The sequence below is a fragment of the Mercenaria mercenaria genome, chromosome 17, assembly GCF_021730395.1.
Source record: "Mercenaria mercenaria strain notata chromosome 17, MADL_Memer_1, whole genome shotgun sequence".
Classification (NCBI taxonomy): domain Eukaryota; kingdom Metazoa; phylum Mollusca; class Bivalvia; order Venerida; family Veneridae; genus Mercenaria; species Mercenaria mercenaria.
Window position 1 is genome coordinate 65,740,827 of NC_069377.1, and position 8,768 is coordinate 65,749,594.

An 8,768-nucleotide genomic window follows, 5' to 3' on the forward strand; every position below is an offset into this window, starting at 1 on the left:
TTACTCTTCTTCTGTGGTCCTTGGGATCGTAGTGCACAGTAAAGTAGACTCCTGCTGTGGTCCTTGAGATCGCAGTGCACAGTAAAGTAGACTCCTGCTGTGGTCCTTGGGAGCGTAATGTACAGTAAAGTAGACTCATGCTGTGGTCCTTGGGATCGTTGTGCACAGTAAAGTAGACTCCTGCTGTGGTCCTTGGGATCGTAGTGCACAGTAAAGTAGACTCCTGCTGTGGTCCTTGTGATTGTAGTGCACAGTAAAGTAGACTCCTGCTGTGGTCCTTGGGATCGTAGTGCACAGTAAAGTAGACTCCTGCTGTGGTCCTTGTGATTGTAGTGCACAGTAAAGTAGACTCCTGCTGTGGTCCTTGGGATCGTAGTGCACAGTAAAGTAGCCTACTGCTGTGGTCCTTGGGAGCGTAGTGTACAGTAAAGTAGACTCCTGCTCTGGTCCTTGGGGTCATAGTGCACAGTAGGTTTTTGGCATCAATATGGTCAGTGATGGAAAGGTAAACTTTGCGTTATCATCATTGATTGGATACCACTGTTTAGTAAACGACATGTCTTTGCAGTCATCACACTAAATTACATAAAAAGCGGGGAATGGGAGTTGATAGGTAGGTTCAGATTAAAGTAAAATGACAGTGACTATTACGTATTCATTTAGCATGAAAACCACTTTTTGCTCTTGTGAACATTGTTCTGACACTTATTGCAATGAAGTTTATAAATTCGATGATATTTGTGATAAGTGAGAGCGGAGAGCGTATTTCGTACAGCATAACAGTACTAGCTTTTGCAGTTTTTCTGATAGTTTACCTAAAACACCAAACCCTATGCCAGTATTCAGCATGGATCAGAGTAATGTATAATATGTTACATTATTATATACGTTACTATAAATAGTAACAAAAAGCCGTTAAAACGGTCATTACGGCCTCTATTGACGAATCCATAATGGCACAGTTCGCCTCATGCGCTATAATCATAATGGTCCCGGGTAACCGGAACGTCAGTGCGTTTAGACGTTGACGTCATGTAGCAACGTCATTATGGCGGATATAAGGGTGCTGAATCATTTTCAGATCGATTGTCATATATTGATGGCACTGCTGATGAAAAAATCAATACAAATGATGCTTAGGCCCCATAGGTTTGTAGAACATATATGTAAAATGAAATACTAAGATGAATATGAAGCGACGGTATATAATAAAAAGGTCAATAAACGGCTGGTTGTGCTTTCTAGCCATAATGGCACACCTAGTTTCATAATGGCCCTCGGGCTATTATGACACTCGGTGTACCTTTATTGGCAAGAAGGCACAACCAAGCCGTATATTAACCTTTTATTAATGGCCATTAAATATTTGAATAAACTTTCGCACAAAAAGCATGCCTTTCATAAAGCATACAATAAGTATTACAGCAGGGAGTAGAATATTTTATAAATAGTGCATTCCAGATCAAAGGAATTCTAAATTGGTTATATCAGTATTTATCGTAAAGGGAATTTATGGAATTACTTTCTAGTGTTTTATTGACGGTTTCGTGTACTCTGCTGTATGAATACATCATCTACGCATGCCTTTAATTGAATTTTGGTACTTTTACACGTGCCAATGTTGAATTCTGCTCAACACGGGACTACAGGGCGTGGACGATAGCATGTATTTCAAATAGCGTCCACGAACAGACTCGGTCAAAGCGAGCCTGAAAGATTTTCATTTCTGTCGTGTTGGGGGATCCGTGGAGATTCCACTTTTTCTAAAATTTTACTCTCATATCAATATCTTTAATGTTGTTTTTAGTGTATGTATGTAGTATTTTTATGTTATATTTATCACAAGTGCTCTCTTATCCGTTTAGTTTGGCATTTACCCATACTCCGCGAAATTTATTACAAATCATTACATTATGTATTTCACAGGCATAATTCTAATTAATGCCGTCAGTATCTTGTAGCAAAATGGAGAATAAATGTAGGAAATATTAGTTAGACAGAATTCAAGACCAATAGAATTGGGAGATATGTTTACCATTATACTGCTACTAGTCAAAATAGATTGTTTATAAAATAACTAAAAACAATTCTGAATAATGTGAATTCCTCAAATAGAGAAAGTAAAGAAAGAGTCACTGTAATACATAACTTTTATTTGTTTCAAATATAACTGTAGGTCCACTTTGGCTAAATTTAGATGTTGTGTCTCATCGTTACGCATACAGACTGTCAGATATATGTTTTAAAGATTGCATGTTAAATAAGATTATGTCTCGTTTGAAAGACCATAATTCAAAACGAAACACCTATTTATGCAATGTTAATTATGTAGTGACATCAGAAATAATTGTTTAGAAAAGCTACATGCATAAATGAGAATTGTATATAAATATGTCCGGACATGAACAGTCCAGATGCATTTAAATGACATATTTGGAACTTGAATTTTAATCATTTTTACACTGTTTCGAACGTAAAAATTAGAGCATCAACAAATTTGACTTTTTTTCAATTGTGTTTCTGAAAACGATACGAATGATAAAGTTGATGAACAGCTTTTGTTTTAATTTAGTGAGGCCCATGATATTTTCTTCAGTCCTGATATTCTAGCTTAATAAAGTTTGAAGAGTTCGATAAATTAACTACATAATCATTATTCTTCAAGTGTTTTTATTTTCAAGAATAATATGGCATCATTATTAAAAGACTCACATTTAATGTACTTATATTGATTTACTGGAATCAGAAAACTTCAAAAATTCAGGTTTTAGTATGAACATAAATGCTGAGTCCGTGCGTACTGTTTCAGTGAGATTTAAGTTTGGGGTAATATTCGACATTCAAACAATAACATAAATAATTTACTTGTGCTCATTAATGAGATGTTTTCTGATTAAACAACTATTCATTATTCTTTCAGTTAGCGATAAAAAGGTGAATCGAGAGTAATATTATCACTGAATTTACTTTAAAAGTATTCCCGTATTTCTCATTTGATTACAGTGGTGGTGCCATAATGGAATTTGAAAGGTCTCTATAACAAACGTTTATTTCATCTGAAATATTGAATGATATTATTGTCGCATCATCACGGGAATTTATCAAATCAATTTTCATTTGGCCGTAGCAAATATTTTATATTGACAAGTAAGATCTTTTGAAATTAATGAATTCCAATTTACAAAAAAAAGTTATTTGTTGAATTTTCTCTCTTATTTCCTTTTGCGTGTTTGTCTACATTGTTATACATTTTAGATAAAGAGAACAAGCAAAGAAACAGGAATAGAAAAACCAAAATTCTAACACGACAGCAAAATAACCTACATACATGTAGAGCAAAATCTATCTCGGGTTATTCTGCAATAAACCACTCGCGCGCAATGACGTCATCCGATACAGGTGCGTAGTACGGTCGTAAGAAGTAGTTACTATATTTTCTAACACTTTTTATACTAGTATGTCGTGTTAGAATCGAAATAATAAGTTCCCAAGTGTGGTTTATCATAGAATAACCCGACTGTTTCGTTCTTATACGAAACAATATATCACTCAGGCCTACGGCATTCGTGATATATTCTTACGCCTAAGAACTCAAAACTCGGGTTACCACGTTTGGGAACTTACTGTTTCTTAAACAACAATGTCAGTAAGAGGACAGCCAATCATATCAGTGTCAATGTTTCAAAATTAAGTATTGCTGACTAAAAGGAATTTACATTGATACATTTCGTCACAACAACAGATATGTTTTGTTTCATTTTCCTTTTCCTGTTAATTATTTAGTGTATTTCAGATAGTGACACAGTGACAGTAACAGTTTGTATACATTTGATGTAATTGAACTATGGCACGACCATTGATGCCGTTGATCAAAACACCGAAGGAATATGTATGATGTGTTTTTGGACCTCTCTGCAATAAAATTGTATAAGTTTTTTATACTAATGCTGGCATTATATTTTCAGAAACCCTACAGTGACAACTATTTTCTTGTAGCCACAACTTCTTATTTATAAGCATAAATGAATGTATGATTACCAACCCAACGTTAAGTTCTGTAGCATGTTGTGAGTATGCGCTAATAAACTTTAATTTGCAGTAGAACCATGTCTAATTCCTGCTATTGATTTTCAGCAACTACTAAATGAATCAATATTTCAAAATATCAGAAAACAAAAAGCTGACCGGTATATCAATAAACTCATTACATAGTGTTGAAAGCGAAAGCGGTAAATCATCTAAATCTTCGGAAATTAAAATATAAATGATTTAATGAAGAACTTCTTGCATTGACAGATAAATCAATTAAAACATCAACTGAAATACTACACCAATAGATAGAGGACGAATTGGAAATTATATTTTAGAACTAGGATGTATTCGAGGACTCTGCTGCGTTTGATGTTTGATTTTGCTTTGACATTCTTTTACATTGAAAATAAAACTAAAGCTGAAAAAGATTCGTTCTGACACGTTGATTTTATTCAATTGATGCGTCTCAGGTGGGACTTTCTTTACCTTATAGATAAAAACCATTTTCGCTTAAATGAACTACTTAATCATATTAATTAAAAACTGACTTCCAAATTATTTTCATTAGTTTAAATTGCTTATTTATACATCTAGCAAGAAGTAATTAAAGAAACTTAGTATTTAATTAAAACATATAACATAAAAAGCAATACTACACTTTCTGTCACATAGGCCGTAAAGCGAGCATTTCAAGAATGTAGCAGAGGATTTATTTTATATACTCGTAACAATACATTTTAATAAACGCGTTATTGGCAATAAATATAATGAAAATGCGTTCACAAAGCAGCAAATGTACATGGATTGATGATTGTTATCATATTTTAATATATCAGTTTTAAATAATTTTCCTTTATCCCAAACATATCAAAAGCATTCAAATGGCAAATATATATTCATTTTTCTTTACTATCAAACTTTCCACAAATTTGAAAAGTTTTCACCCATTGTACATTTCAGACCAATCTGATGCATTGGTTTATGTTAACTGAAAGTACACTTTAATGCCAGAGATTACACACATACATTATGATAGCGCATGACCTGAAATCAGTAACGGGAGTGGTGTGTGTAATGTATATAATATGTTTTAGTAAAATACACTGCTATAACATCGACATTGTCAAGGCGTTGCTTAGAAATAAGACAGCAGATTATGACAGGAATTTGCGACCAACGCCAAACCAGTCGGCTCCAACGGTTGTTTATGCAGCTATGGAAGTTATATCTATTCAGGAATTTGATGAAGTACAGGAGAAGTTGACAATAACAGCATTTTTAACCATGTATTGGACTGATGAGTTCATGATATGGAACATCAGCGAATATGATGGTATATCAGATGTCGTTTTCGGAAGCGATCAATTCTGGACTCCGAATCTAGTTCTGGTAAACAATGCTAATAAATTAAAAAAAGCTTGGAGATTCTTGGCAACCAATTCGATTCACACATGAAGGTTTGGCTTCATTTTTTCCAGGAGATGTGTTTTCCGCAACATGTAGAACGGATGTTACTCATTATCCGTTGGATAGCCATTGGTGTGAATTTATTTTTACGCCGTGGGCTTATTGGCCAAGCGAGATCTTTTTACATCCAATATCTGATAACGTACAGAAACAATTCTTCTCTGAAAACGGGGCGTGGCAATTTCTTGATTCTCATGTTGCACGTACTGGACACGCAGATATATCGTTTTACATCCGGTTAGAAAGGAGACCGCGATTTGTTCTCGTAAACATTATAATGCCAGTTATATTTATGACGTTCCTGAACGCAATGGTTTTTTGCATTCCCGTCGAAAGTGGTGAAAGAATGTCCTACAGCATAACAGTTTTATGAGCGATAGCCGTTTTCCTTACAGTAGTTGGAGAAAACATGCCAAAGACGTCCACCCCAATGTCAATTTTCAGTCATTACTTACCGGTCATACTTATCTTAAGCGCGTGCATTACCCTGACAACAATATTTGTTCTACATGTTTTTCATTGCAACAAGTCGCAGCCAGTTACTGGTTGGTGGCTTAGAATAGGAAAACTTTCGTCATGCAGGAAGAATACGATTAACAAAAGATATAAAAGAAATAAAAACGGAAAAATAGCAACGAAAGTCAAACATCCGACAACAACATCAACGTATTTTCATTCATTGTCATCGGTTTACGACGTTGAAAGTTTAGCTGGAAATAAAATTGTGAACGTGTCTACGAATTATAACGATAACGTATGCTTGCAGTGTTGTGAAAGACAAAATGAATGCAAAGAAAAAGAAAGTTCGATAGAAGATTCGACAAATTCAAAAGATAAATCTGGTAAGTACACGCTGAATGATACAGAGTTGTCGTGGAAAGAAGTCAGTGTTGTACTTGATAAAATTTTCTTTACATTTTATTTCTTGACACTTGTTGCTGTAACTGTAAGCCTTTTTGTTAGCATCAATGTGAAAAATGAAGAGGAGTGATATTCCTGGATAAATTATCTAAATTTGCGCTCAAACATTTTGTGACGGATTCAATGTCTCTTTGTAGTTTTTTTTAGGAAATGTGAAAATACATTATTTATCTTTGTTTACAGCGATCCGATATTTTGTGACCGATTCAATGTCTTTTTTTCGTTACGGTATTTGTTTTTGTTTTTTGTGTGTGTTTTGTTGTTGTTGTTGTTGTTGTTGTTGTTTTTTAGGAAATGTTGTGAATCGTCAGTAAAATTAGAAACTAATAATATAGTGTTCTTATCAATAGAAAAGTCATTTTCATAAAAACGTAGTCTCCTCAAACTGCATATGTGTATGTATTGATGTGTACATTGTAAACATACTCAAAAATGCATAGAAAAAAGTAAAGCAAATACAGCTTTAAAAATGTTACGACCCATCTCAATTTTTAAAAAAAGTATTTTACATGACAATTTCTATTATTTGCTTAATTATGCCACAATCAGCTTCAATAAGCATGGTTTTATGCAGGCCAATAAAGTACATTGCATATAAGCAAGGTACTTTTTGACTGATTTTGATTAATGACAAGGAGATTTATCCTGCTGGAAAATAAATCTCCTATACATGCATAAAATTAGAAATGTCGTTAAGAAGTTCTCAGATGTTAATCACTTCTGAAAGTAAACCATGAACATGCCTCAACACTGCAGTATTTATTGCTGATATTCCACTTTATATCATTACGGAAAATCGACTCTTCACAGTTAATGACATGCACTGTGGATTAAAGTTTTGTTTCTTTTCTGAAAACTCTTGCGTGTCGTTTCATTTGTTTTGTTGAGTTTAGAGTCACAACGACATAATTTAGGTCATATGGCGACTATTCAAACCTTTGATGTTGGAAGAAGACCAAAAGTGCCCCTCAAGGCATTGCTTAGGGCATTGGTGGGCATTTAAATAGAACTACTGATTTGTATGCCAGCTGGATGGCTTCTGCACATGAAGTCTTCCAGGCCCCAAGCACATTCGTCCACGGAGGCCCAGTAACGCCGTCGAAAGCTTTGTGTATTAACCTACTTTATTACCGAAAACAAGCTTTTGAAAGAAAATTGGACGAAAATGGATAAATTCGAAGTATATATTTTACTATTCAGAATTCCATTAATTGTTAATTTTAGTCATATTTTACACAGAACGATCGTCCAATAATGCTTTCATTAAAATGTTTGTCTTAACAGACGACTGGAAACAACTGAGTAAAGCTCTGTTATTTATTTTCTGGAAGAATTTGTTTTCAAAAAATACTTATTTGGATTGAAACTACTTTTAAAAGATATAGCTGTAGATACCGAGGACGAAACGAAAAAAAATAAAGAAACACAGTGGGACATCGCCTTTGAAAGGTCAGTGAATAAAATCCATTGGGGAGTTTTAACCGGTACATGATGCAGCTTACTGCATCTAAACACTCATCATCTTCAAAAGGCACGGAACAATGTAAATAGGTGCTGTCTCCGCAAGATGAATTTCTAGCATACGCAAACATACTAGTTAAATCACAACTGTCGATTAGTCTAATGTAACATTAAGAATTTAAAGTACGCAATGGCTATTCCAAGTTAAGACAAAAGGTACATTGGACACATATTTCCACCTTGTTACAGACAAGGAACGTTTTTTTGAAATTATTTTGAAATCGGGTAAGCGGTTCCTGGGAAGGAGATTTAACAGTTGCCATCATATATGCAAATGTATACATGCATAAGATAAACTGACCATAAAGTGGTTGATTTCTGCCATTCCATTCTGGCATGTTTGGTGCATTTGAAAGGCACAAATACGCTAACACAACAGAAAGACAATAGCGCGCAAATACGACAAAAAATCATATTTGTCGTATTGGCGCGTTAATTGTCGTTTTGTTGGCACCCTTTAAACGACAGAATGACACTTTTGCCGCCCTGTTGTGTAGGTGCGTTTAAAAGGCACCATCGCGACAGAAAGACGATAAGCGCGCATATACGAAAAGTATACAGGATTTGTCTTCAGACACGCCAAAACGACAAAGTAGAGCGCTGACACGACAAATACGTGTGTTGTAGTACTTCCACGATAGTTTGTCATTTTGACGTGTTGACGTGTTGGCGCACCATCACGCCAGAACGAATATAAAACGTTGACAAATCTTGGAGGAACATCCAGAGAACGTTTCTGAAATTTATTTTATAATCGGTTCAACAATTACAAACGAAAGTTTAAGTTTTAATTCATTCATTTGAATCGGTTCAACAATTACAAACGA

General features: G+C 34.6%; 1 pseudogene; it reads left to right on the forward strand.

Annotated features, from left to right (window-relative positions):
- The first annotated feature begins 5,443 nt into the window (after positions 1-5,443).
- On the forward strand, positions 5,444-6,558 carry LOC123536764 (neuronal acetylcholine receptor subunit alpha-6-like; annotated as a pseudogene).
- The last annotated feature ends 2,210 nt before the right edge of the window (positions 6,559-8,768 follow it).